This window comes from Manis pentadactyla, chromosome 2, assembly GCF_030020395.1.
Source record: "Manis pentadactyla isolate mManPen7 chromosome 2, mManPen7.hap1, whole genome shotgun sequence".
NCBI lineage: Eukaryota > Metazoa > Chordata > Mammalia > Pholidota > Manidae > Manis > Manis pentadactyla.
In genome coordinates, this window is record NC_080020.1 from 200310473 (window position 1) to 200338051 (window position 27579).

At 39.6% G+C, this 27579-nt stretch overlaps 1 long non-coding RNA gene across 1 annotated transcript; it reads right to left on the reverse strand.

The window, feature by feature from the left end:
* Positions 1 to 6309: 6309 nt before the first annotated feature.
* Positions 6310 to 8761, reverse strand: LOC118932351 (uncharacterized). The gene is made up of 3 exons (XR_005032731.2): positions 7680 to 8761; positions 6969 to 7162; positions 6310 to 6807 (listed from the first exon to the last, which is right to left on the reverse strand). It is a non-coding gene; the product is annotated as an uncharacterized LOC118932351 (long non-coding RNA).
* Between the last annotated feature and the right edge of the window lie 18818 nt (positions 8762 to 27579).

A 27579-nucleotide genomic window follows, 5' to 3' on the forward strand; every position in this document is an offset into this window, starting at 1 on the left:
ATGTCTTGGCTATTGTAAATACTGCTGCAATAAACATAGGGGTGCATATGTCTTTTTGAATCTGAGAAGTTGTTTTGTTTGGGTAAATTCCCAGGAGTGGAATTCCTGGGTCAAATGGTATTTCTATTTTTAGTTTTTTGAGGAATCTCCATATTGCTATCCACAATGGTTGAACTAGCTTACATTCCCACCAGCAGTGTAGGAGGGTTCCCCTTTCTCTGCATCCTTGCCAGCATTTGTTGTTCCTGATCTTTTGGATGTTGGCCATCCTAACTGGTGTGAGGTGATATCTCATTGTGGTTTTAATTTGCATTTCTCTGATAATTAGCAGTGTGGAACATGTTTTCATGTGTCTGTTGGCCATCTGAATTTCTTCTTTGGAGAAGTGTCTGTTCATATCCTCTGCCCACTTGTTAATCGGGTTATTTGCTTTTTGGGTGTTGAGGCATGTAAGTTCTTTATATATTTTGGATGTTAACCCCTTGTCGGATATGTCAATTTCAAATATATTCTCCCATACTGTAGGATGCCTTTTTGTTCTGTTGATGGTATCCTTTGCTGTACAGAAGCTTTTTATTTTATTTTTTATTTTATTTTATTTTTAGTAATTTTATTTTGGTATCATTAATCTACAATTACATGAAGGACATTATGTTTACTAGGCTCCCCCCTTCACCAAGTCCCCCCCCCACATACCCGTTCACAGTCACTGTCCATCAACATAGTAAGATGCTGTAAAATCACTACTTATCTTCTCTGTGTTGCACAGCCCTCCCCGTGCCCCTCCACACTATACATGTTAATCGTAATGCCCTTTTTCTTTTTTCCCACCCTTATCCTTCCCTTCCCACCTGTCCTCCCCAGTCCCTTTCCCTTTGGTAACTGTTAGTCCATTCTTGGGTTCTGTGCTTTGTGCAGAAGCTTTTTAGCATGATGTAGTCCCATTTGTTCATTTTTGCTTTTGTTTTCCTTGCCTGAGGAGATGTTCAGGAAAAGTTGCTCATGTTTATATTCAAGAGTTTTGCCTGTTTTCTTCTGATAGTTTTATGGTTTTGTGACTTAACTTATATTTAGGTGTTTGATCCATTTCACGTTTACTTTTGTGTATGGGGTTAGACAATAATCCAGTTTCATTCTCTTGAATGTAGCTGTCCAGTTTTGCCAACACTAGTTGATGAAGAGGCTGTCATTTCCCCATTGTATATCCATGGCTCCTTTATTGTAGATTAATTGACCATATATTCTTGGGTTTATGTCTGGGCTCTCTATTCTGTTCCATTGATCTATGGGTCTGTTCTTGTGCCAGTACCAAATTGTCTTGATTACTGTGGCTTTGTAGTACAGCTTGAAGTTGGGGAGTGTCTTACTTATTTTTATACATTCAGCAACTGATACAGTAATCAGCATTAGTAAATAATTAATAAATGCTCATTGGATGAATGATGGTTCTTCAGCTCAAAACGTTCCTACTCCCATCCCTGGCTGGTCCAGCATGCCTATTTGGGCACTGCCCTCCATTTCCAGATGTGGACCTTTCTGCACCAGTGATAAGCCTGTTGTATCTTTATCCTCACTGAAACTCTGGGCTTTGATTTCCATGGCTCAACTGTGATGAAAAAGCTTTTTGTCCACTCCATTATGCTCCTACCTAACAGATGCTGGAATAAAGAAATGACACCTTATCGAATGAAGCCTTAGCTAGTTCCCTTCTCAAGCTGAGTTTCAGATAATGATTCTTGCTGACATCAGGCAGCTGTTGGATGAGAGTTTTTCGCCTGCTCTCCCAACCCCCACGATTTAGCCCCAGCCCTCACTTATCCCCTGGGCAACAACTTTTCTCTTTTTTTGTTTTGGGCCACAGCACTGTTTAGCAGGAACAGGCAGCCATGCCTTGTTTGAGCTGTGATCTAACACCAGCTGACAGGTGGGTTTCAGGGTGTCTCTGGAGCCATGGCCTGTTTAGTGGATTTACCACTCTAAACTCAATTACAGGAGACTTTCACGCTCTGCAGGCAATTCCAGTCCCTTTTTGATAAAAACTCTAGTGAGTAAATAAGTCATGATGGTGATAGGGGCCTGCCATTTAATATTCATTGAAGTACACATGTTTGGAAATTGGAAGCAGAGTTTAATCCATTCTCATATTTATATCAACATGCAGCTTTAAAAAGGATCCCTCCTTTTCTCCAGCAATCTTGTCAATTTCTCATTCAGAAAGATGAAGGCAAACTGGACATAAATTTTAGTTCTTCTAAAAATTAGAAATTCATGAAATTATCACTATTAAAGTATGAGCTTCAGATCTGTCCATTTTCAACTCAGAACTAATTCTTAGATTTCATTTAAATTCCTGGGAAAGGTAGGTAAATCAAAGTCACTGCTATTTCTGGCAGCTGGATTTTTGGACTGAACTTTGCTATGGGAGCTCAGTGAAAAGGAGAAGTTGAGAATATGGTGATCTCAGCCCCAAGATCCTGTAAGTTAGGGGAGTGTTGCACAGCCATCCCAAGTGATATAAAAGCCCCCTTTTAAGATAAAGGTAAGATTCACCAAATAGCAAGTGTTCATGCTCACCAATAAAAGTTTCAGGACTGTTCACTGAGGGAGCCTGAAACCTGGGGAGAAAGAGTTAACATGTGAAGGATGAGGGGGGCATGGTTGTATTGTCCTCCGACTCCACTTTTTTTTTTTTTAATGTGAATGAATGTTTAAGTATGGTGCTGTGGTTGAAGGCATCTCTTTTAATAATGCAACACACAGCTTCCTGAGGGGACAGCAGTTGATCTGGAAACTGAATATGGTGCACTCTAAATTCTCCTCCCCGAGGAAGGCTGACTAACTGATAAGTGCCATGAGCTAGCATGGGGACTCATTCTGTCAAATCAACTTGCCGGAAAGGCCCCACGCAGAATCTTCTCCAGTCTCTGGGAGCTAATGTGAGCAGACACTTGTGACATTAGACAGTGCAGCAGGCCTGGCATGAAGGAAAAGTTCACCACCCGTCGACAAGGTGGTCTTTAGATGACAAGGATAAAGAAATCAGTGCAGATTTGTTAATGTAACAACTTGGAAAAGTATGCTTAAAAAAAAGTCACTCTGTAGGGAGAGAGGATCCAAAGAAAAGAAGGCAAGAGCAGTTCTTGGAACCGTTCTTCGGGCTTTCTGCACCTCTAGAGCCATTGTTATTTCTCCTGGTCCCTCTCCTAGGCTTGGGGCATCTTCAGGTGAGTGAGTGAGTCTCAGACTCTCTCATTCCACAAGCCACTGATCCACCCAAAACTGAATAAAGTAAGAGAAAAGTAAGGAAAGGGAAGCAATGAAGAGGAAAAAGGATTCTCGTGCCCTTGCCTTACTAGATTAAATAGATTAAATAGTCCTTCCTATTTCTGAAGGGTGATCACCTGACTGTTTCTAAGTGAGCATTCTTATCTGTCAGATCTTGATGCATTAGTCCTGGAGGAAAACGGAAGTGATTTGATTATTACCTGGGAAGAGATAGGCTGATAAGAGGATGTTACCTCTGTATCTGATATAAAATGTAAGCAGATGTCCGTAACTGGATTAAGTATTTGGAGAATTAAACAGTACCATAGGGAAACATGTAGTTATTAATATCAGATAGACAAATTTGATTGTTTTGAGAGTCCGATTCAGAGAGGTGGTTTTGCCAGGTTTTCTCCCCTTGGTGAGGTCAATTTAATCAAAATAGCAATTTGGTAGAGTATACTTATTCCATATTTAAATTAGAAAAATATATGACATAATCTTTGAGTCTGATGAACTGAATTAGCTCTTTCATGGCAGCTGTGAGAGCAGAGGCTCTGGAGAAAGACTCCCTGAGTTCAGGTCCTCACTCTGCCACTTACTAGTGATCTTAGGAAAATTGTTTAATAAAAATGTTTACTGCATAAGATTATTCTAAAAATATCTGTCTCATAAAAGTACTACAGCAATTAGTTCAACCATTGTGGAAAGCAGTATGGAGGTTCCTCAAAAAACTAAAAATAGAAATACCATTTGACCAAGGAATTCCACTCCTAGGAATTTACCCTAAGAAAGCAGGAGCCCAGTTTCAAAAAGACATACGCACTCATATGTTTATCGCAGCACTGTTTACAATAGTCAAGAAATGGAAGCAACCTAAGTGTCCATCAGTAGATGAATGGATAAAGAAGATGTGGTACATATACACAATGGAATATTATTCAGTCATAAGAAGAACACAAACCCTACCATTTGCAACAACATGGCTGCAGCTAGAGGGTATTATGCTCAGTGAAATAAGCCAGGTGGAGAAAGACAAGTATCAAATGATTTCACTTATCTGTGGAGTATAAGAACAAAGAAAAAATTGAAGGAACAAAACAGCAGCAGACTCACAGAACCCAAGAATGGACTAACAGTTACCAAAGGGAAAGGGACTGGGGAAGATGGGTGGGAAGGGAGGGGATGGGGGAAAAAGGGGTATTACAATTAGCACACATAATGTAGCTGGTGGGGGGGTTACGGGGAAGGCAGTATAACACAGAGAAGACAAGGAGTGATTCTATAGCCTCTTACTATGCTGATGGACAGTGACTGTAATGGGGTATGTGGTGTGGACTTAATAATAGGGGGAGTCTAGTAACCATAATGTTGCTCATGTAATTGAACATTAATAATACCAAAAAAAAAAGAGTACTATATATAGCATGAATGAATGCATGTGAATTTCTGAGATCAGTGTTTGGGATATATTAAGTACTCCTTAAACTTGGCCATGATTACTATTTAAATGAACCTAAATGGCTTGCCATGAGTTCTTAGTGATTGTACCTAAAAAGAAGGGTTCTGTGGTCAAAGAGGTTTTGGAATCAGGTTTAATAGAAAAACAATATTTAAAACCATAGTATTTCTCAGAGCCTTCACTATGCAACCATGTATTATGAATACCCAAAGAAGAATTTACCTGCTAATATTTGAACATATAAATCTTTTTCACAGCCAATGCTATTCCTCAACTGAAGGAACAACAGTATTCCCAACCTTTGGTTTAGAAGCTTAAAGAAAATTTTGAGTCATGGTACCCAAACCACTAGGACAGTAATTTAAAGTATGGTAATTGGTTACCATATACAGACCTTACAGGTCTAAAAACGCTCCCTTTTTAAAACAGTCTTTTATAAAGTGAGATGGGCAAAAGGCAGAATAGTATATGGTTAAGACAAAGACACTGTAGTTGGACAGACCCTATCTATCAAGCAAGTTATTTAGTATCTCCAAGTCTCAGTGTCCCCCAGCTGTAAAAAGAGGTGATATGTACTTCCTTTTATGGGTATATGAATTAAATGAGGTAATGCCTGGCACTGTTTGCTATTACTGATGTATAGATCCCAACAAAGGGGTTAATACTGGTCAACAAATAATGAATTAGCTATTCTGTTCTCATCACTTTACTAATTCAGAGCCCTTGGTGCTTCTCTGGTTGCAGTTGAAGAAACACTGGACTAGGTATCAGCATCTGTGGGTGTTAGAGAACCTTTGCACTTGATTGAGTAGTTGGTTCATGAACATATATGACATATTTACCTAAATTCTGCATCTCCTTGTGCCCAGTTTTCTCATCTGTGAAAAACAGGAGCAGACCTTTCCTACTTGTCTCAGGGTTATTGTGAGAACCAGAGATGCTCGTGTATATGTGATTTTCTTAAACTAGAAAGGCCTATAGCTTTTAAAAAAATATTTTTAAAAATTAAAAGTAATTTATTCCTACACTCCAGGCAGTATACTAGGTCTTACATGTAATACTGAATTTTAATCCTCTATGAGGTGGGTATGATTATACCTATTTTAGAGATGAGGAAACAGGTTCAGGGAGGCTACATACTGCTAATTTACCCAAGATCTCATAGCTAATAAGAGGCAGAGCCAACAATCAACTCCAGATCTGTCTGACACCAAAGGTCTTAAGACAGCTGTCCTTTAAAAAATAATACCATTAAAATACATTTAAACTTCAAAATTAGTATGGGTCACATACAATTTCTCTCTCTACCAGGTTCTACAGATCCCTTTTTGATGCTGTAAAAATACTAAACTTGGACAGCAGCCACCAGTTAAATGAATGAAGATGATGTTTTGGGTAGGCAATAGAGTGATCAACACAGAATCCAGTCTCTTAATTGGATGGCTATTTATGGACACTGGCCAGTCAATTAAGTTTCCATGTGGCTCTGTATTTCTGAGGTTATTATTATGATGAACATATGTTTAAGGGCATCAATTGGAGAAAGTCTAGTCACCTGTGTTAATTAATCTCTATCCCCTGATAGTTCTTGGATGGCAAATAGACATGTACAGTAAGCAGATTCATGGACAGAAATACAGTAAGGTCTGTCAGAAAGGAAAATCCATATTAATGATACGCTATAAAACACCTTTTGTTAGTTACACATATTCCTTTACTTTCATTTCCCAAGAATAGCTCACTTGTCAAAGCATTTCCAAGATTTCCATAGATTCGGCAAATACTGTGCGATCGAATTATTGCTCTGAGAGAAGCTACAATTAAAACACATTAATCACTGTAACAAAGGATCCTTATTGAGGCTGACAAAGATGGTGAAATCTGATGAATAATTAGTCTGGTTAATCTTTTAAAATGAATTAAACTGCTAACAAGTTAAATCACTGTGATTTTCAAAATAAGCCTCCAGGGTGAGCAGAGAACAGGAATATTATCATTTTTAAAAGATATTTTCTTTCTTTTTCTTCCTTTTTCTCATCTCTGGGCTTGCACTGCAGGCCCAAGGCTAGAAAAGTGGGACCCTGAGGACGAGATGGGGAGAACAAGGTTGGTCAAGTTTTGATGGAATGTTCTTCACTTTTTCCACCAGTGATTTCTCAATATATCTCAGAGTCATACTGTGGATGAAAAAAGAATCCATGCATGACCTTTAAATCTGATCCAAAACTAATACAGCACTTACCAGTCATTCTTAATGGCTTCAAGTGGATCCATCATGCAGTCCTGATTTCTTCCCCACTGTAAGCCAACCAACCATGACAGTGGGGTCACCCCTGTATATTTCCCTTTTGCCTTTCTCTGCAGTCAGATGGCTTATTCTTCCAGATGACACCTCTTCTCTTTGCATTTCAATTACTGTGGAAGAATTGCCGTACTCTAAAATAAACTGAGATAGGCCAATATAAACTCATAAATCTTGGGAAATGGATAGAAGAGGACAATAATCATGTGGGCTAAAGTCTTCACTTGGGTTGAGCCTCCACACTTTTGGGAGTTTTAGTGGATACTGTAACACATGGTCCAGACCTCCTTGAGGAAGGAAGGACTTAGTCTCCCAGCTGCTGGGATTTGACCCTCAGCTGTTAGCCTTGTGTGAAGAAAACTACCCCTCCAAGGTCACACTCCCGGGGGTAGGTGGATCTGATTACTGGTCGCTGTTGGGGTATAGAGACCAGCCCAGCTGGGATAACTGAAGGGTCATTCTGGTGCCAGAGTTCCCTGTGGGTTTGGCTAATGCCTTTGTTGGGATGACATCACAGCTCACCTCCTTCCTCTACTCAATCCTACCCAATCCTAATTTCTTCTCTTCCCTTCCATAGGTATTAATCACAAGAGCACTCCCTCATAAATAAAACTCCTGAACTCCAGTTACCTCATGGCTGCCACAACTTACCACAGGAGAGATCTCACTTGTGACTGTCAGTTCCATAAAAGGTGGGGAGAATAGGTCAGTGATGCTCCCACCTGAACTGGTGAAGAAACCATGTTGCCTTCTAGCTCCATGTCACTTCCACAGTAGGTATATTCCTCCCAACAGATGCCATAGAGATACCAAGGATCATTTTAAAGAGAGGAGAGAGATAATGGCTACCATAGATAAAAGGCTTAGAACTTTAAAAAGTAGATGGATTGTAAAGCAAATTCTTTATTTTAGGCTAGCTACTTCCTTTTTCCTTACGTGCAGAATGGGAAGATATAGCAGCCTCATAAGCTTGTTAGTTAAGTGAGATGATAACATGTCAGTTGCCTGACCCCAAGTCTCCCAAGGGTTTACTCCTCTTCTACATCTTCCCCCCTCCTCACCCTGTTTCCCAGATTCCAGGAAAACCCCTGCTTTCCTTTTTTTCTGACTGATTTTATCCACTCCAGGGTGTTTTGGGGGTTCCATTTCACATAGGTGTTTCTGAGGGTGTTCAGCCACCCATCTTCAGACCATTTAGTCTGTCTGGATGGCTGTTCTCATCAGTTAGATGTTCACACAAGTTAGTTCCAGTGGGAGCCAGGGGTACCTCACTGTAATCTCCTGAGAACTAATAATCCTTTCCATGCAGAAAATACAGGGGACAACTCAACAATGCTGAAGTGTGGTTCTTACCAGTTGGAATCTGGGCTGCATTCTCGGTTTCATGTGCAGCAGCCATTACTCCCCGCTGAACCCTGAGTTCTGTGAGGGCAGTTAGCATCTCTTATACCCACAGGATCTAACCTGAAGCAAGTACTTTTTTCCAAATATACTTGGGGTTGTGCCAAAGAAACTGTTAAGACAAGAAGCGATACCCATAAAAATTAATGTTTTGAGGTCTCCTCAATCATTATGTGGCAATTTCCAACCCACTTTTAATACTCTTTGATCTCCCCCTGAGGACACTGTTGCCTAGTCATTGTGAGAGAAAGCCAAACTTACAACACTCTTGCCACGAATCAGATACCTGTCTCTGTCTTAAGCCTTGAACCTAGCAAATCTTCACAGAACTGTACAGTAGCAAGGGAGAGTTTGAAGCGGGCTAAAATTGGGCTTCAGAGAAAAGTGAAGTGGAATTGAGGTCATGTGGCCCAGGATAAAAGAAGATCTCTTTACTTCCTTCTAATGCAGAAAGTCTGTTGTGAGGAAACTATTCAATGTTTCTTTGACTTCCCATAGGAACAAACAAGACTGCAACCGGAAGGACTTTGGCTAGGTTTACTAAAGCACACTGAATTCTTTTAGAGAGATTAAATCAGACTACTAAGTGGTTGTGTGTGTGTGTACGTATATGTATTCTATTTTCCATTTTCAGGATTGCTTTTTAAATATTACTTTGCTTTATAACTAGGTAACATATTTATGTGGTTTCAAAGGCAAGTCTACAAAATAATGCATATTCAAAGACTTCTAACTATCCCCTGGGTGATCTCATCCACTGCCTCAGTGTGCACTATCATCACTCAAATGCTAATAATTTCCCATCCATCTGCTTATTTACTTATCCCCCACTTTATTTGAAAATGAACTTGATATTTCACTAAAATATACATTGAAAAAATTAACTGAGAAAATCTAGGTAAAAGAGGGTAAGGAGCAAATAAATCACAATACAAAATTTGGCTTTAAGAATTCTGGTAGTCAAGGCGGAGCCAAGATGGCGGCGTAAGTAGAGCAGCAGAAATCTCCTCCCAAAACCACATATATCTAAGAAAATATAACAAATACAACTCTTCCTAGAATAGAGACCAGAGGACACAGGACAATATCCAGACCACATCCGCACCTGAGAGAACCCAGCGCCTCGCGAAGGGGGTAAGATACAAGCCCCGGCCCCGCGGGAGCCGAGCGCCCCTCCCCCCAGCTCCCGGCGGGAGAAGAGTAGGCAGAGGGGGAGGGAGACGGAGCCCAGGACTGCTGAACACCCAGCCCCAGCCATCCGGGCCAGAGCGCAGACACAGTGCATGCGCGGGGGGCCGTGGATACTAGGGAAACAGGGCAGCAAGAACAGTAAGCGAGTACCGGGCACCTGGCGCTGGAGGACATAAGAAAAGCGAGCGGCCATTTTTTTTTTTTTCTGTTTTGTTTTGGCGAGCGCTTTTTGGAAGTCATAAAGGGAGAGGGACCCCAATACTAGGAAAAGAGGGCAGCAAGACCGGTGAGAAGATGCCTGAGGCTGGCGCAGGAGAATAAAGATAAACGAGCGGCCTTTTTTTTTTTTTTTTTTTATTCATTTATTTCTTAATTTTTAATTTTTTTTTTTTTTTTTTTTTGGTCGTTGTTTTGTTTTGGCGGGTGCTTTTTGGAAGTCTTAAAGGGGCAGGGCGGGACACCTAATCCAGAGGTAAACAATCCGGGGATCTCTGGGCACCCTAATCCCCTGGGCTGCAGGGAGCTCGGAGGCCCCTTATGGAGATAAATAGCCTCCAAGCTGCTCCCCCTCCAATGCGACTCCACCATTTTGGACGAGCAGCCCGAGCCAGGCCACGCCCACAGCAACAGCTGAGTTAACTCCATAGCAGCCGGGCAGGAAGCAGAAGCCCTGTCTGTGCGCAGCTACCCAGCACAAGCCACTAGAGGTCGCTGTTCTCCCAGGAGAGGAGGGCCACAAACCAACAAGAAGGGAAGTTCTTCCAGCCGTCACTTGTCCCAGCTCTGCAAACTATTCCTATCACTATGAAAAGGCAAAGCTACAGGCAGACAAAGATCACAGAGACAACACCAGAGAAGGAGACACACCTAACCAGACTTCCTGACAAAGAATCCAAAATAAGAATCATAAACATGCTGACAGAGATGCAGAGAAATATGCAAGAGAAATGGGATGAAGTCCGGAGGGAGAACACAGATGCCAGAACCACGGAAATACACAGAACCCCCAACAGAAAGGATCCAAGGAGGACAACACCAAGACACATAATAATTAAAATGGCAAAGATCAAGGACAAGGAAAGAGTTTTAAAGGCAGCTAGAGAGAAAAAGGTCACCTATAAAGGAAAACCCATCAGGCTAACATCAGACTTCTCGACAGAAACCCTACAGGCCAGAAGAGAATGGCATGATTTTTTAAATGCAATGAAACAGAAGGGCCTTGAACCAAGGATACTGTATCTAGCACGACTATCATTCAAATATGATGGTGGGATTAAACAATTCCCAGACAAACAAAAGCTGAGGGAATTTGCTTCCCACAAACCACTTCTACAGGACATCTTACAGGGACTGCTCTAGATGGGAGCAATCCTAGAAAGAGCACAGCACAAAACACCCAACATATGAAGAATCGAGGAGGAGGAATAAGAAGGGAGAGAAGAAAAGAATCTCCAGACAATGTATATAACAGCTCAATAAGTGAGCTAAGTTAGGCAGTAAGATACTAAAGAGGCTAACCTTCAACCTTTGGTAACCACGAATTTAAAGCCTGCAATGGCAATAAGTACATATCTTTCAATAGTCACCCTAAATGTTAATGGACTGAATGCTCCAATCAGAAGACACAGAGTAATAGAATGGACAAAAAAGCCAGACCCATCTATATGCTGCTTACAAGAAACTCACCTCAAACCCAAAGACATGTACAGACTAAAAGTCAAGGGATGGAAAAACATATTTCAGGCAAACAACAGCGAGAAGAAAGCAGGGGCTGCAGTACTAATATCAGACAAAATAGACTTCAAAACAAAGAAAGTCACAAGAGATAAAGAAGGACACTACATAATGATAAAGGGCTCAGTCCAACAAGAGGATATAACCATTCTAAATATATATGCACCCAACACAGGAGCACCAGCATATGTGAAACAAATACTAATAGAACTAAAGGGGGAAATAGACTGCAATGCATTCATTCTAGGAGACTTCAACACACCACTGATCCCAAAGGATAGATCCACTGGGCAGAAAATAAATAAGGACACGGAAGCACTGAACAACACAGTAGAGCAGATGGACCTAATAGACATCTACAAAATTCTACATCCAAAAGCAACAGGATACACATTCTTCTCAAGTGCACATGGAACATTCTCCAGAATAGACCACATACTAGGCCACAAAAAGAGCCTCAGTAAATTCCAAAAGACTGAAATCCTACCAAACAACTTTTCAGACCACAAAGGCATAAAACTAGAAATAAACTGTACAAAGAAAGCAAAAAGGCGCACAAACACATGGAGGCTTAACAACACGCTCCTAAATAATCAATGGATCAATGACCAAATCAAAATGGAGATCCAGCAATATATGGAAACAAATGACAACAACAACACTAAGCCCCAACTTCTGTGGGACACAGCAAAAGCAGTCTTAAGAGGAAAGTATAAAGCAATGCAAGCATATTTAAAAAAGGAAGAACAATCACAAATGAATGGTCTAATGTCACAATTATCGAAATAGGAAAAAGAACAGATGAGGCCTAAGGTCAGCAGAAGGAGGGACATAATAAACATCAGAGAAGAAATAAATAAAATTGAGAAGAATAAAACAATAGCAAAAATCAATGAAACCAAGAGCTGGTTCTTCGAGAAAATAAACAAAATGATAAGCCTCTAGCCAGACTTATTAAGAGGAAAAGAGAGTCAACACAAATCAACAGTATCAGAAAGGAGAAAGGAAAAATCACAACGGATCCCACAGAAATACAAAGAATTATTAGAGAATACTATGAAAACCTATACGCTAACAAACTGGGAAACCTAGGAGAAATGGACAACTTCCTAGAAAAATACAACCTTCCAAGACTGACCCAGAAAGAAACAGAATATCTAAACAGACCAATTACCAGCAACGAAATTGAAGCAGTAATCAAAAAACTACCAAAGAACAAAACCCCCGGGCCAGATGGATTTACCTCAGAATTTTATCAGACATACAGGGAAGACATAATACCCATTCTCCTTAAAGTTTTCCAAAAAAACGAGGAGGAGGGGATACTCCCAAACTCATTCTATGAAGCTAACATCACCCTAATACCAAAACCAGGCAAAGACCCCACCAAAAAAGAAAACTACAGACCAATATCCCTGATGAACGTAGATGCAAAAATACTCAATGAAATATTAGCAAACCGAATTCAAAAATACATCAAAAGGATCATACACCATGACCAAGAGGGATTCATCCCAGGGATGCAAGGATGGTACAACATTCGAAAGTCCATCAACATCATCCACCACATCAACAAAAAGAAAGACAAAAAAAACATGATCATCTCCATAGATGCTGAAAAAGCATTTGACAAAGTTCAACATCCATTCATGATAAAAACTCTCAGCAAAATGGGAATAGAGGGCAAGTACCTCAACATAATAAAGGCCATCTATGATAAACCCACAGCCAACATTATACTGAACAGCGAGAAGCTGAAAGCATTTCCTCTGAGATCGGGAACTAGACAGGGATGCCCACTCTCCCCACTGTTATTTAACATAGTACTGGAGGTCCTAGCCACGGCAATCAGACAAAACAAAGAAATACAAGGAATCCAGATTGGTAAAGAAGTTAAACTGTCACTATTTGCAGATGACATGATACTGTACATAAAAAACCCTAAAGACTCCACCCCAAAACTACTAGAACTGATATCGGAATACAGCAAAGTTGCAGGATACAAAATCAACACACAGAAATCTGTGGCTTTCCTATACACTAACAATGAACCAACAGAAAGAGAAATCAGGAAAACAACTCCATTCACAATTGCATCAAAAATAATAAAATACCTAGGAATAAACCTAACCAAAGAAATGAAAGACTTATACTCTGAAAACTACAAGTCACTCTTAAGAGAAATTAAAGGGGACACTGACAGATGGAAACTCATCCCATGCTCGTGGCTAGGAGGAATTAATATCGTCAAAATGGCCATCCTGCCCAAAGCAATATACAGATTTGATGCAATCCCTATGAAACTACCAGCAACGTTCTTCAATGAACTGGAACAAATAATTCAAAAATTCATATGGAAACACCAAAGACTCCGAATAGCCAAAGCAATCCTGAGAAAGAAGAATAAAGTAGGGGGGATCTCACTCCCCAACTTCAAGCTCTACTATAAAGCCATAGTAATCAAGACAATTTGGTACTGGCACAAGAACAGAGCCACAGACCAATGGAACAGACTAGAGAATCCAGACATTAACCCATACATATTTGGTCAATTAATATTTGATAAAGGAGCCATGGACTTACAATGGCGAAATGACAGTCTCTTCAACAGATGGTGCTGGCAAAAATGGACAGCTACATGTAGGAGAATGAAACTGGACCATTGTCTAACCCCATATACAAAAGTAAACTCAAAATGGATCAAAGACCTGAATGTAAGTCATGAAACCATTAAACTCCTGGAAAAAACATAGGCAAAAACCTCTTAGACATAAACATGAGTGACCTCTTCTTGAACATATCTCCCCGGGCAAGGAAAACAACAGCAAAAATGAACAAGTGGGACTATATTAAGCTGAAAAGCTTCTGTACAGCAAAAGACACCATCAATAGAACAAAAAGGAACCCTACAGTATGGGAGAATATATTTGAAAATGACACATCCGATAAAGGCTTGATGTCCAGAATATATAAAGAGCTCATACGCCTCAACAAACAAAAATCAAATAACCCAATTAAAAATGGGCAGAGGAACTGAACAGACAGTTCTCCAAAAAAGAAATACAGCTGGCCAACAGACACATGAAAAGATGCTCCACATCGCTAATTATCAGAGAAATGCAAATTAAAACTACAATGAGGTATCACCTCACACCAGTAAGGATGGCTGCCATCCAAAAGACAAACAACAACAAATGTTGGCGAGGCTGTGGAGAAAGGGGAACCCTCCTACACTGCTGGTGGGAATGTAAGTTAGTTCAACCATTGTGGAAAGCAGTATGGAGGTACATCAAAATGCTCAAAACAGACTTACCATTTGACCCAGGAATTGCACTCCTAGGAATTTACCCTAAGAATGCAGCAATCAAGTTTGAGAAAGACCAATACACCCTTATGTTTATCGCAGCACTATTTACAATAGCCAAGAATTGGAAGCAACCTAAATGTACATCGATAGATGAATGGATAAAGAAGGTGTGGTACATATACACAATGGAATACTACTCAGCCATAAGAAAAGGGCAAATCCTACCATTTGCAGCAACATGGATGGAGCTGGAGGGTATTATGCTCAGTGAAACAAGCCAAGCAGAGAAAGAGAAATACCAAATGATTTCACTCATCTGTGGAATATAAGAACAAAGGAAAAACTGAAGGAACAAAACAGCAGCGGAATCACAGAACCCAAGAATGGACTAACAGGTACCAAAGGGAAAGGGACTGGGGAGGATGGGTAGGGAGGGATAAGGGGGGGGAGAAGAAGGGAGGTATTAAGATTAGCATGCATGGGGGGGTGGGAGAAAGGGGAGGGCTGTACAACACAGAGAAGGCAAGTAGTGATCCTACAACATTTGCTATGTTGATGGACACTGACTGTAAAGGGGTTTATAGGGGGGACCTGGTATAGGGGAGAGCCTAGTAAACATAATATTCGTCATGTAAGTGTAGATTAATGATACCAAAAAAAAAAAAAAGGCAGTTCCTGTGTGGAGACCTCCAATGAGTCCTACACAAGGGTATAAAGGGCATATAAAAGTGTAGGCAAAGGGTCTGTTTGTGTTTATACAGAGGATCAAAGCCTAATTGGGCTACCCCGAAAATGAACTAAGATATGATATGAAAAAGAACTTCCAACATCAGCACTCTCTGGAAGACTCATGCCAGAAGATGATCATCAAAAAACCCCAACAAAGATCCACGCACTGCTACAGCTGTAGATGCACTCATCCAACCAGTTCCTGGACTTGCCATGGGAATGAAGAAGGAGATATCTAAGCTGGCCTGTGCATACAGTAAAACAACAAATTTGACTGGATCTATACTGTTGGAACTCAAACAAGAATTAGGAGAAGTGCAAATTGTAGCGCTCCAAAATCTTACAACTACAGACTATTAACAGTTAAAAGAACATATGGGATGTGAACAGTCCCCAGGAATGGGTTGTTTTAATTTGTCTGATTTCTCTCTGACTGTTCAAGCTCAGTTGGACAATATCCACCATATCATAGATAAGTTTTCACAAATGCCTAAGGTGCCTAACTGGTTTTCTTGGTTTCACTGGAGATGGCTGGTAATTACAGGTATGCTTAGATTATGTAACTATACTCCTATTATGTTAATGTGTGTGCACAATTTAATTAGTAGTTTAAAACCTATACATGCTGAAGTTACTCTACAAGAAGATATGTCAAAGAAATAATCAATCTTCCCATGTTTTCTTCCGCCTGCTACTTCTATAGCTTTTCTTCTTCCTTCCTAACCACAACCCTTAAATAGAATTCGTGCCTCATATCAAATTTACCGAGTATCATAATTCTTCCAAGTGGTAAAGATACCTCAAGACAAACGCTGGGCATAGAAGCCACAGGGCATAAATATGCAAAGAAGTAAAAAGCTAACCTTTTCAAACAATAAGGCTTCTCTCTCACTTACCAACTTTACATTTCCCTGTATGGCCCAGGAAGACGACTGGTTAGCCAGAGACGGATAAGATTCCTCAAGGGAGGAACAACCTAAGATAGGCACAGTCGCAGGGGGGCCATCAGGTGAGAAATTGGGGATCAACAGAGGTGAGGCTTAGAACCTCACCCCCCTGTTCTGAGAGAAATCTTCTGCATTCGTGGATGTTTTATTGCCCTTGTGTAGCTTGGATGAACACATAGTCTACAGGCACACACCTGATCATCTATATTTGCTCTCTTACAACACTAAACTATGTTTTCTACCTTTATCTTGCATCTACATACCACTTCAGCATTTTATTAAAAATAATAATAATAAAGAGAGAAATGTGGTATCCACATATAAATCAAGTATAAAAATCAAACGAATATTCATATTTGAACTGACTGTTTATAGTTCATAATGCATGAGCAAAACTGAAAGTTTCTGTGATGACTGCCCTTGTACTGTTCACCATGTAACTTATTCACTATGTAAGAATTTGTTCTCCATGTAACAACTTGTTCGTTATGCTTCCGAAGATTGGAGACTGACGAAAATTAGGCTCGGGGTAGATTAATGATTGTGCATTGAGCATTGACTCCCCTATACAGAATCTTATTGTTGTTTACAACCATTTGATCAACTAATATGAGAGATGCTCTCACAACAACAACAAAAAAATACACACTTCCAATTGTAAAATAAATAAGTAACCGGGATGTAATGTATAGCATAAGGAATATAGTCAAAATATTGTAACAACTTGGTATGGTGATAGCTGGTACCTAGAATTATCACGTATATAAATGTTGAGTCACTGTGTTGTACACCTGAAACTAATGTAATGTAATACTGTGTGTCAAGTACCCTTCAATAAAAAATAAGTATCTAAAAAAAAAAAAAAAAAAAAAGAATATAAGATGAGGATTTGAGCCCAAGGCTACATTCCTTGGAGTCTGTACCTGTTTTTTTTTTTACCCATCAGTCCACTCTCTCCTTTCACATATTTAATGTATTCCCAGGATATTATCAAAAAACATTATTAAGAAACCAGGGAGCTGCTGCAGTGGGTATAGTCAAATCTAGGGCTTCTAATCTATCTGCTTTTCTCAAACTTTAACATGCAACAAATAAAAAAAAATTTTATTTCTTAAAAAAGAAAAAAAAAGAACTCTGGTAGTCAGTGCAAAAAGGAAAAACAATGATACATAGGCTTCACTGTGTTACGCAAATACAAATAAAACATTTGCTCAAAAAAAGCAGAAAATACACAGTTTTGAAACCCATGAATTTTGTCCCATGGGTCTTCACAAAGTGGACACTGCACTGTGTTATGGAGCGCTCAGAGATTGTATCAGGATGGTAAATACAACAATGTTTTCCTACAAGCTGTTTTGTCTTTCTAAATAATGCCTCTCAATATTGATGAATTTGATGTTGAAAGAAGGTAAACATATGGAGGGCCAAACCTTTGTAGTCCAGGTACTCTGATCTGTGACTACTAAGCCCATAATTTTCAAACTTCCTTTAACAGCAGACTTCTTTGCTAAAAATGAAATTTCATGTGGAATCCCAACACTTAAAACTAATTCAGACTGAACAGTTCTAACTGAAAGGGAAAGCAAAGCCCTAATCCTTCCATTTCCTGTCCATGCTCACTTGTCTGGCAGCCTTTGGTTCAGCAGATCAGCTTCTGGAAGCCACCATTCTAACTTAGATTCAAGGGTAAATTCAGAGAATCAAGTCTTGGATGAAGTACTTTAGACAATTCTCTACACCTATTTCCTTTAGCTGAACTTTGGATCAATGCTGACTAAGGACCCAGGGAAACAGCTATTCATCAGTACACTAAGCAAACTGGCATAATGACTTTGGAAAACAATTTGTCAATATCTATAAAGAGTGAGTTCAAGGTATACTCCCAAACATGTACAAGTATTCTAAGTTGCCATTTACGTGGAGATCCACACTATGAAATAACTGGCCAAGTTTAAGACAGAATCAGGATCCCCTTAGGCAGTAGTTCTCAACCTGGCATCAGAGTCACCTAGAGGCTAGTTAAAACACAGGTTAATATAACCTAACCCCAGAGTTTCTGATTTAAAGGAAGGAGCCTGAAAATTTACAGGCCTCACAAATTACCAGGTAACCTGTTGCTGCGAGTCTGGGAACCACACATTGGAAGCCACTGCTCTTGAAGAAACTTAAGGAAACCTAAGCTGGCTATCCCACCTATGCAGACAGAGCATCCAATTGCAGGTAGATACACTTCTCGAAATACAATTTTGAACATGATCTAACTCAGATGGATAGAATAATCAAGGCATTGAAGTGATACGATTTTAAAATGACAATAATAAATGCTAAAGCAAGAAAAAAATGCTGAAAACATTGTCATCTTGGTCCTAAAAATATTTATTAGTAAAGATGCCTAAATGTCTAATTGAGTGATAAAACTTCCTGGTAGAAAAAAAGCAAAAAAAAATTAAAATAAAAACAAAAACCTAAGGTCTCATTGTTATGAATTACTTTAATTCTGAGATTTCACATTTGTATTTCTCTGTGACCTATCTTTTGATGCACATCCTTTCCCCATTTTAATAGGATTATCTTTTTATTACCAATTTAACACAACCATGTGTCTGCCATTGGGTTGCAAATATTTTCCAAGTTTGCTTTAATTTTGTGGCCATTTTTTTATATACATGTTTTGAAATTTGTTACATCCAAGCATGCATATCAATCTTTTCCTTATCTTAGTTTTTTCTTTTGAAATTTAGAAAGTTGAAAATCTTCTCTGTTACAGATTATATTTTTAAAACATATGTTTTCCTCTATCACTTTTTATGACTTGTGATTTTATGTTTAAATCTTTGAGTCATCCAAATTTTATCTTGGTATGCAGAGTGCTGACGAAGGGTCTCCTGTGATAAGAATGCTTTTCTCTTCCTGGTACAGGGAAGGCATCTTTCTCAAGGGGAATTTTATTATCTGCTTTTAGATAGAACAGAGAAGGTTAGAGAGCCCTTCCTGCATTTGCTGTTTCTTATGTGCCTTCTGCTCAAAATAATTAATTTTCCAAAATGGCATATTATGGGGTGGCATGTTCTGCACCCTTTCAGTGTACTGGCAATTCTAGATGATAACAGTAAGAAAAAAAAAAAGCAGTCCCTAATTGCCAGGAACAGATCTGATGTAGTAGGCTCAATGCGTCACAAAAGATCTGACACAGTTAAAGCATACTGCTCTCCTGTTGGATATAAATATCTTGCAGAACATCCACTTCAGACATGGTTACTGTGCAACAAAAATACAACATACCTCACTCTCCTAGCTAATATGATTGGCTGCTTCATCAGTTACAGCTTTAGCTTTTAGTCTCCACCCCTCAAGCTTTATTGATATATGTAATCATGGAGATGCCCCACTTTCTTTCAGTATTCAGTCCAGAGGGAACCCTGCTTCCATAGATCCTCCCCCAAATTACCCAACCAAAGCTCAGAATCAAACCAAATAGGTTCTTTTTAACACCCTCTGAGATGTGCCACAGTTCCCCTTGCTGTGCCTTTCCCCCTGATATAACATTAAGCCCAGACTGTTCAACTACAGGTATGTCCCTGTCATGTTTGGCTGAGGGGCATTGATGAAATACAAAAACGTCTTTCATAGGTCTAACTTCTAAATAATTGCTGTGGTTATTGTTGAGCTTTAATAAAATTTATGTAATCTTCAAATTAGCCCATTTCATTACTATCTTTTAATAAACATTGTATTCTTTGTGAAAGGTAATTTGAAACATTCAATTATACAGTAGTGTCCCATGCATATGAACTCAGCTATGTGCCTTTGTCTTGAGTAAGTCTGTAAAAGTTTGGAATGGTTCTTACTCTCTGTCTCTGGCCTCTATGATAGCACATACTCCTCTAAGTATGTATCCCACTACATTTTCTAGTGAAAGGAGAGATCATTCAAATGCACAAAACACCAACATCTCTTGCTAGTAGATTAAAAATAACAGTAACAGTGATTGTAAAGAAACACAATTTTAAACACATATAAAAGCTCCAAATGAAAATATATGAAAGTCTCTAGAGTCAGTCCTGAGGGAATAAAGACAAGAAGGATACTGCAGTTTCTGGAACTTATTGTGAAATGGGAATTTTTATAAATCTCTACCAAGCTTTTCTTAATTACTTGCATAGTTGTTGCTTCACATGAAAGAAACTTCCCCAAATTAAGATAAATAGAAATGTTTTGATCAACTATGAATGAAGACAGTTTGTTAAGTGTATTAAATAATGAATCCCTTCCCATGACACCTAAGGAAACAGAGAAAATAAGTAATTGGCTCAAGCAACACAGCAATTTTTTGGTAGAATTTCCAAAGCAAGAAGTTTCTAAATAGAAAGTTTTCTAGGAGGAATCCCCATAGTAAACTTGTGAGAATCAAAAGAACTTACTTTGGTTTTCTCCCCTCTCTATTCTTCCAGCCCTGCCCCTCTTTGCCCTTCAATATCACATAAGTGTCCCAGGGAAATTCAATGCAAAAATTACGAAGGCAAAAATCCACTAAGATGTCTAAAAACAAATAGAATATCAAGAGGAATAGGGATTGGATAAAAAGAGACTAGGTGTTGGAAGCGTCCTCTACCCTAAAGTAGATCTGTGATGAGTCAGCACTTCGTAACCTCCAACCCTGCCAGGTACGAAGTTCTCGGAGTTGGGAGCAGTGAAGTTTGCAATCAACTTAGGTCTCCAATGGCTGAGGCAAACCAGAGGAAAGAAAATAAGGCCAATTCCTGGTTAGAGGAACCAGTGAGTCTCCATTTTCCCCATCCACTGTTAGTCGAGGTCAACAAGTAACAGGAGGCCAAGCATCCTGGGTGGGGTTGTCTTGAGTTCCCCATGTCTTTAACATTTCAACATGTGGATTCAGGATGATAAACACTCACAAGTGACTTATGTTCCCAAGAGCTCTTGGGTCACTTGTGATCATTAATGACACCCAATCCAACAGATGGCTCATAGGGGACCCTGAGCACTGTCACAGCTTTGATCATGAGAGTTCCTTAGGAAGTTAAAAAGACATGCCATGAATAGCCGTATTGATATGAATTTCCAGAGTGGATATCTGAGTCTGCTTCCCTGGCAGGGAAACACAGTATCCCACATACAGAATTGCTGTGCTGATTAAAATGTATGTTTTGAGGCAGAAAAAGATTGCCTACATTATAGTCAGACTGAGAACTTGTCTGTAATGCTGAAGCCTGATACAGATTATAGAAATGAGTATTAAACCCATCCAGAGAGGAGCTTATAATGGAAACACTGACAGGATATAACTATGATCTGGATTTTGATCACTACATTCTCCCAAAGACATCTTCCGTATACAGTAGTTATATAAAATCTCTGTACACTGTTTCTAAGTGGCATTTTAGAAAAGCATTATGGTAAAGTTAATTTTTAAGAGCCTCCAAACCACAGTGATGATTACATGAAGAAGCCAACACTGTGTATTCTCTGTGCTACAATGAAATTCAAGAGAGGCACAGGGAGGAGGGTGACTGGTGGCAATCCACTTAGGTCCTCTCTGTTTTTCTTTCACTTCTAAGAGGTTCTCAGTATTCACAGTCTATGTTGAAGGTCTAACTGAAGGACTGGTACACAAGTGTAGCCGGACAGAATTTTCCCAAATAATTAAACTCAACAAATACTATGGATTGCCCTGTGGTACATGCAACATATGTCACAATTACTGCTCTCAAGGCATTGGCAATCTAGTGGAAGAGAGATTATTTAAAGGCACAGAGTACCAATATGCAAAGTTATGCATTGTAGATACTATTAGGACTTAAGGCTCCTTATTTAGTTGAGGGATTGGGAAGAGCCAATGAAAACAAAGGTCTAAAAGATGGGTAGGACCTTCAGGAAAAGAAAAGGGTGATGAGTGTTTAGGGCATGCCAACCAGAGGGAACAGTGAGAACTATAGTGCAGAAGACCATAAGGTCTGACTGAGCAAAGCACTAGACAAAGAGAAGTAGAACCTTCCAATCGGTGATATTCATTAGTATGAGGTGAGCCTGGAGAGACAGACTAGAAGATCCTATGAGTGCCATGCTAAAGACTTAGAACAATGAGACTGCATTATCCACTGAAGGCTTGTTACCAGAAAGTAGTCCCATCAGAGTTGTGTTAATGTCTCCAATAAGAGTAAAACTGATCATGCCTCTCAGTGACATAATTGTCCATTTAAAAAAAAAGGTGTGCTCCAGATGCTTTTTATAGTTTGTGTCCCTTTACACATCTCTTTCTATCCTTTTCTTTTCTCTCAAGCAAAGTATACTATTCTACCCTAGCTTCAGCCCTGAGATGTCATTTAGGCCGCCCAACCTCAAGCTAAGCCTGATTAAGAAGTTTGCAGATGAGAGTTATGAACTGGGAAAAAAACCAAAATACAGTCTTAGAACAAGACCACCCAGCCGCTGCAGCTTTTTGTCCTTTTCTATCTTGGGCCCCAGTAGGAGGGATAACTGGCTGGTCTTCGGGGGCTCCATTTCTTGGACAACTGAGTTCCACATCTTGGTGTTCAGGGAAAGTTGAGTTCAGAAGGGCAAAAGTGCCACTAAAAATCTCCCTATTTTCTTCTTCCAGATTCTTCAATCTTTGTAAAAAGAATTGGTTTTAATTTTCCAAAAGTGTTGAGTTCTCTGTGTGTGTGTGTACACAGGCACATATGAACACATCTACATTGCAAGTCTCTAAAGAGAGTACATGTGGGAGTCCAGAGAAAGGGAAACTTGGTAGAAAGACCAGTCTTTGAAGTTCACTGGAGGATTGCATCCACTGGTTTGTTGTGACAAATCTACTGCATCAAGTCGAAACTTCTCTGCCTGGAGATGCCACAGGTTGCCATGGCATCGCTGTCCGTGGTGCTGACACATCACTATGCTAAGTAGACATGGTTGTTTCTTAACTCAGAGACTGATGATGTTCAGTTGAAGATTCTTATGAACTTTTATGTCAAAATGGTCATAGTTGTATGTATTTTGTGTTCTATCTGAAAGGTAACTTTAATTTTGACTCTACTGCAGAACAAAGGTATGACTTACATATCCCAGTGTATATAGAGAATTCACATGAACTGAAAGTTCTACCATGTTTCAGTTTATCACAAAATTTCCTACTCTGGAAGGCACATTGATTATTTATTCTTCCCCATAACTTTATTTATAACTCTACCTGACTTTGAAAGAACTCTACAGTCTTATAATACCTGCACAGCCCTATCTTCCACTTTCAGCACATACTCTCAGCAACAGTAAGAGAAATTGCCTCTTCACTCCTCTCATGCCACTGTCATTCTCCTCTATTTCTTAGCTCATTCTGGTTCCCAAATTGGACTTCCCCTCACCTGCTATGACTTTCCTTTCTGCTCACAAAAACTCAACCCAGATTTCAAGGCCCAGCTGCCACCCTGCCCCCTCACAAAACCTTCCTTGCTCCCAAGTATTTTCAGTTTTTCCTCTTCTCTAAATTTCTTTGGAATTTATTTTTTGGAAAATCTGGCATTTTGTCTTGTACCATAGCACACTTGGGAAGGGAATCTCAACTTTAAGTCAGTGCCATTGGAAAGGACATATGTTTTAGGATCAGACAATTCTTGATTTCAATTCTACCTCCTGCATTCCCTACCTTGAGTGAGATACTTAACCTTTAGGAGCCTCATTTCTTCTCTAACCATCAAGAATAATGTTTACCCTATGTAATGAAATTATATATTCAATATTCATTATTTGGCACACAATACACTCTCAGTAAGGGAGTTTTTGGTCTCTTCTTTTCCTCACTATAGGCTTCATATCACCTGGCACAATATTGAACAACACACGGTAAATGTGGCTTTACTGAGATACATATAGAATTCAGCTTGTCTACTCAACCTTTCTGTGTGGTCCACCTGCAGGAAACTGGCCATGTCTGATCAAGCACATTTTGGACAGAAAAGTGTTCATAAAACTTGAGAAAGTGAACAAGAGAGAGACCATTTGGAGATGTTGAAATACTTGGTTCTTGGAAGGGTTATTGTGATAGTTAATTTTATGTCAACTTGATTGGGCTAAGGGATGCTGAGATAGATGGTAAAACATTATTTCTTGTGTGTCTATGATGGTGTTCCCTGAAAAGATTAGTATTTTAAATTGGTACACTGAGTGAAGAAGACTGACCTCACTAATGCTGGCATCATCCAATACACTAAGGGGTCGACTTGAAAAAAAAAGTGGAGAAAGGAAGAATTTGTTCTTTCCCTGAGCTGGGACATCCATCTTCTTCTGCCCTTGGATGCTGGAGTTCCTGGTTCTCAAGCCTTTTGGCTTGGATCAGAACTTACATTATCAGCCCCCACAATTCTTGGGTCTTTGGATTCAGATTAGGCTTGGTTCCCATGGTTCTCAGGACTTCAGATTTCGACTGAATTATACCACCAGCTTTCCTGGTTTTTCAGTTTGTAGACAGTTGTTTGCGGGACTTGCTGGCCTCCATGATCCTGTGAGCCAACTCCTATAATAAATCTCCTCTTATATATATCTACATATGTATCCTATAGTTTCTGATTCTTTGGAGAACCCTAATATGGTCTCAGTCAAGGTCTGATGAATGAAAGCAATTACTGTGAACCCTTTACAGACGTGAGAACCAGCAAAGAATACACGTAGATGTGTAAATCTGACTCCTGAACAACCTGTGCCCCAAACTCTTTAAAATTCAAAGTACAGTGTTGGAGGAAATTTCCACTCTCTATGGCATGCCAAAATTTGACGTTTTTTACCCATGACATTTTTTTATTTTCTATTATCAGAAAGGGCAGAATTTCTTCTGAAAAAGAGAAGAAAAAGGAGATACACAGAATATCGGTTTTAAGTGTTATTTTTGTTCCTGAAAAGGCTTCTCATAGACTTTAAAATAAAGCTTTTTTCTTTCAGAGATTTATTTTGATAGAATTATCTGAGCCTTGTCAGGGAGAACAAAATTTTGTGAGCCTACCATACCAGTAAAATGCCAAATTATATGCTGTAAGTTTTTTATTACCTCTGGGTCCAGTCAAAGAGAGAAAAGATTTTGAATCCAGAACTATTAGCATTCAGAGACAAAAGAGAGCCTTCACTGCAGCTGTTCCCCCAGGGCTTCTATCCCCAGCCTTACAGCCTCCATCACTCAGGTGGTCAGATGCAGCACACCATCCTCCTCCCCCACCCAACCCCTGCCCCCCTCCCCGTACCCCCCCACCCACACTTCTCTTTCGGAGATCCAAGGATTTACAAACAGGATCAACTTCCTCAGCAACCTCTGTCAAAAGCTTTAAGGCAGCTTTATAATGAGCACCAGGACACCACACACAAACACAATCTAAAAAAAAGTCACATTTTACTGAGGGCATTAGGTTCATACCAGTCTATCCTGGTCACAAAGATGTAATATAATACAGTGGAAAGAGTTTAGACTGTAAAACCAGACACATCTGTGTGAATCCCAGCTCTACCACTACCCAACTCTGCCACTTTAGGCAAATTACCTAACTTCTCTGAGCCTCAGTTTCTTCATTTGTAGAGAAAGGATGATAATTATCTATGTTGAGGGTCATGGTTAGGTTGAAAAATTATATATATAAATAGCCTGTAGTAGGAGGTCAATAAATGATATGCTGTTATTATTAAGTAAAACCTGAGACTATGACATCTGGGAGACAAACTTTAGGTGTTGGACACACCACAGGAAGGCTACTGTGGGTAGAAAGAGGCACCAAGAGGAGCAAAGTTGGTGAGGGTGGAGAAATGAGCAGAGGCCACATGTAGGATCTCATGCAACCACAGGTAAGACTCTGGATTTTTCTTTTAAGTGTGATGGAAAAGCCATAAAGAGTTTTGACTGGGGGAATAAAACGATTAGATTTATATTTTAAAAATCTGACTTTGGTTGCTGTGTAGAAAACAGACTATCGTTGAGCAGTTGGGAGGCAATTCCAGTAGTACCGGAGAAAGGGGAAAGTGGTGGGAGGTGGAGATGCAGATGGTAAGAAATGTTTTGAAATACAGTATGTCTTAGTAGTGACTCTATAGCATCTTACTATGCTGATAGACAGTGACTGCAATGGCGGGGGGGAGGTGTTGAGGATTTGTTAATATGGGTGAATGTTGAAACCACAATGTTGTTCATGTGAAACCTTCATAAGATTGTATATCAATGATACTTAAATTTTAAAAAATACAGTATGTCTTGATGGTGGAGTTGAAAGGACTTGTTGGTGGACTGGATCCATTATGTGAGGGAGAAGCAAAAAATGCAATTTTTCAGTTTTTGTTCCAAGGAATTAGAAGAATGGAATAGCCCAAATGAAACAGGAGAGACTGGGAGAAACAGTTTGGGTCACAGACAGCTATTAATTAATCAAGTGGGAATTTTTTTTTGGATACTGGACCTCAGAGGAGAAGTGAGATAGGAATTTGAGCATCATGATTGCACAGATAGTATACAAAGTCATGAAACTAGAGACTGCCAACGTAGAGACAGAGGAACCCAAGGACTGAAGCTCAGGGCTCTGCAATGTTTAGAGGTTGGAAAAAGGAGGAAATCCAGTAAAATAGACTTGGGAGGGATATTCACCTCTGTATTTGGCTACACAAAGGTACTGGTAAGTAGAATGGCAGCCTGATTTGAATAAGTTCAAAACAAAAGCCTGACTTGAATAAGTTCAAGAATGAATGCAAACTGATGAAGTAGTGGAAAAACCTGTATGGGTAACTTTTTTCAGGAATTTTATGTAAAGGGGGGAAAAAAGGGAATTGCTGGAAGAAGTAGAGTCTAGAGTTTTTGTTTTTGTTTTTAAGGTGAAAAATATATTAGAATGCCTGCTTACAGGAATCATTCAGCAGAGGGGGAAACTTAATGGTACAGGAGAAAGAAGAAAGAATGTTAAGAATGAAGTCCTTGAGTAGGCAAGAAGAGATGAGATATGAGCATAAATGGGAGGACTGGCCTTAGACACAATGGATTATAAGAGAAAGATGGCCAAGTTCATGGGCACAGATGCAGGAACCTGGTAGAATAATTGTTTTGCATATTCCAGAACAGGGCCTGGGCCAGAACACATTATTGGAGAGTATCCTATATTAGGGAGGTTGGCGTTCTATTAGTATGAAATTTCACAGCACAATATAGGGAAAGTTAATTTTATTTTTCTCCTGGTTTCCTCCCACCGACCCCTCCTGCAGTCTCTGTGGC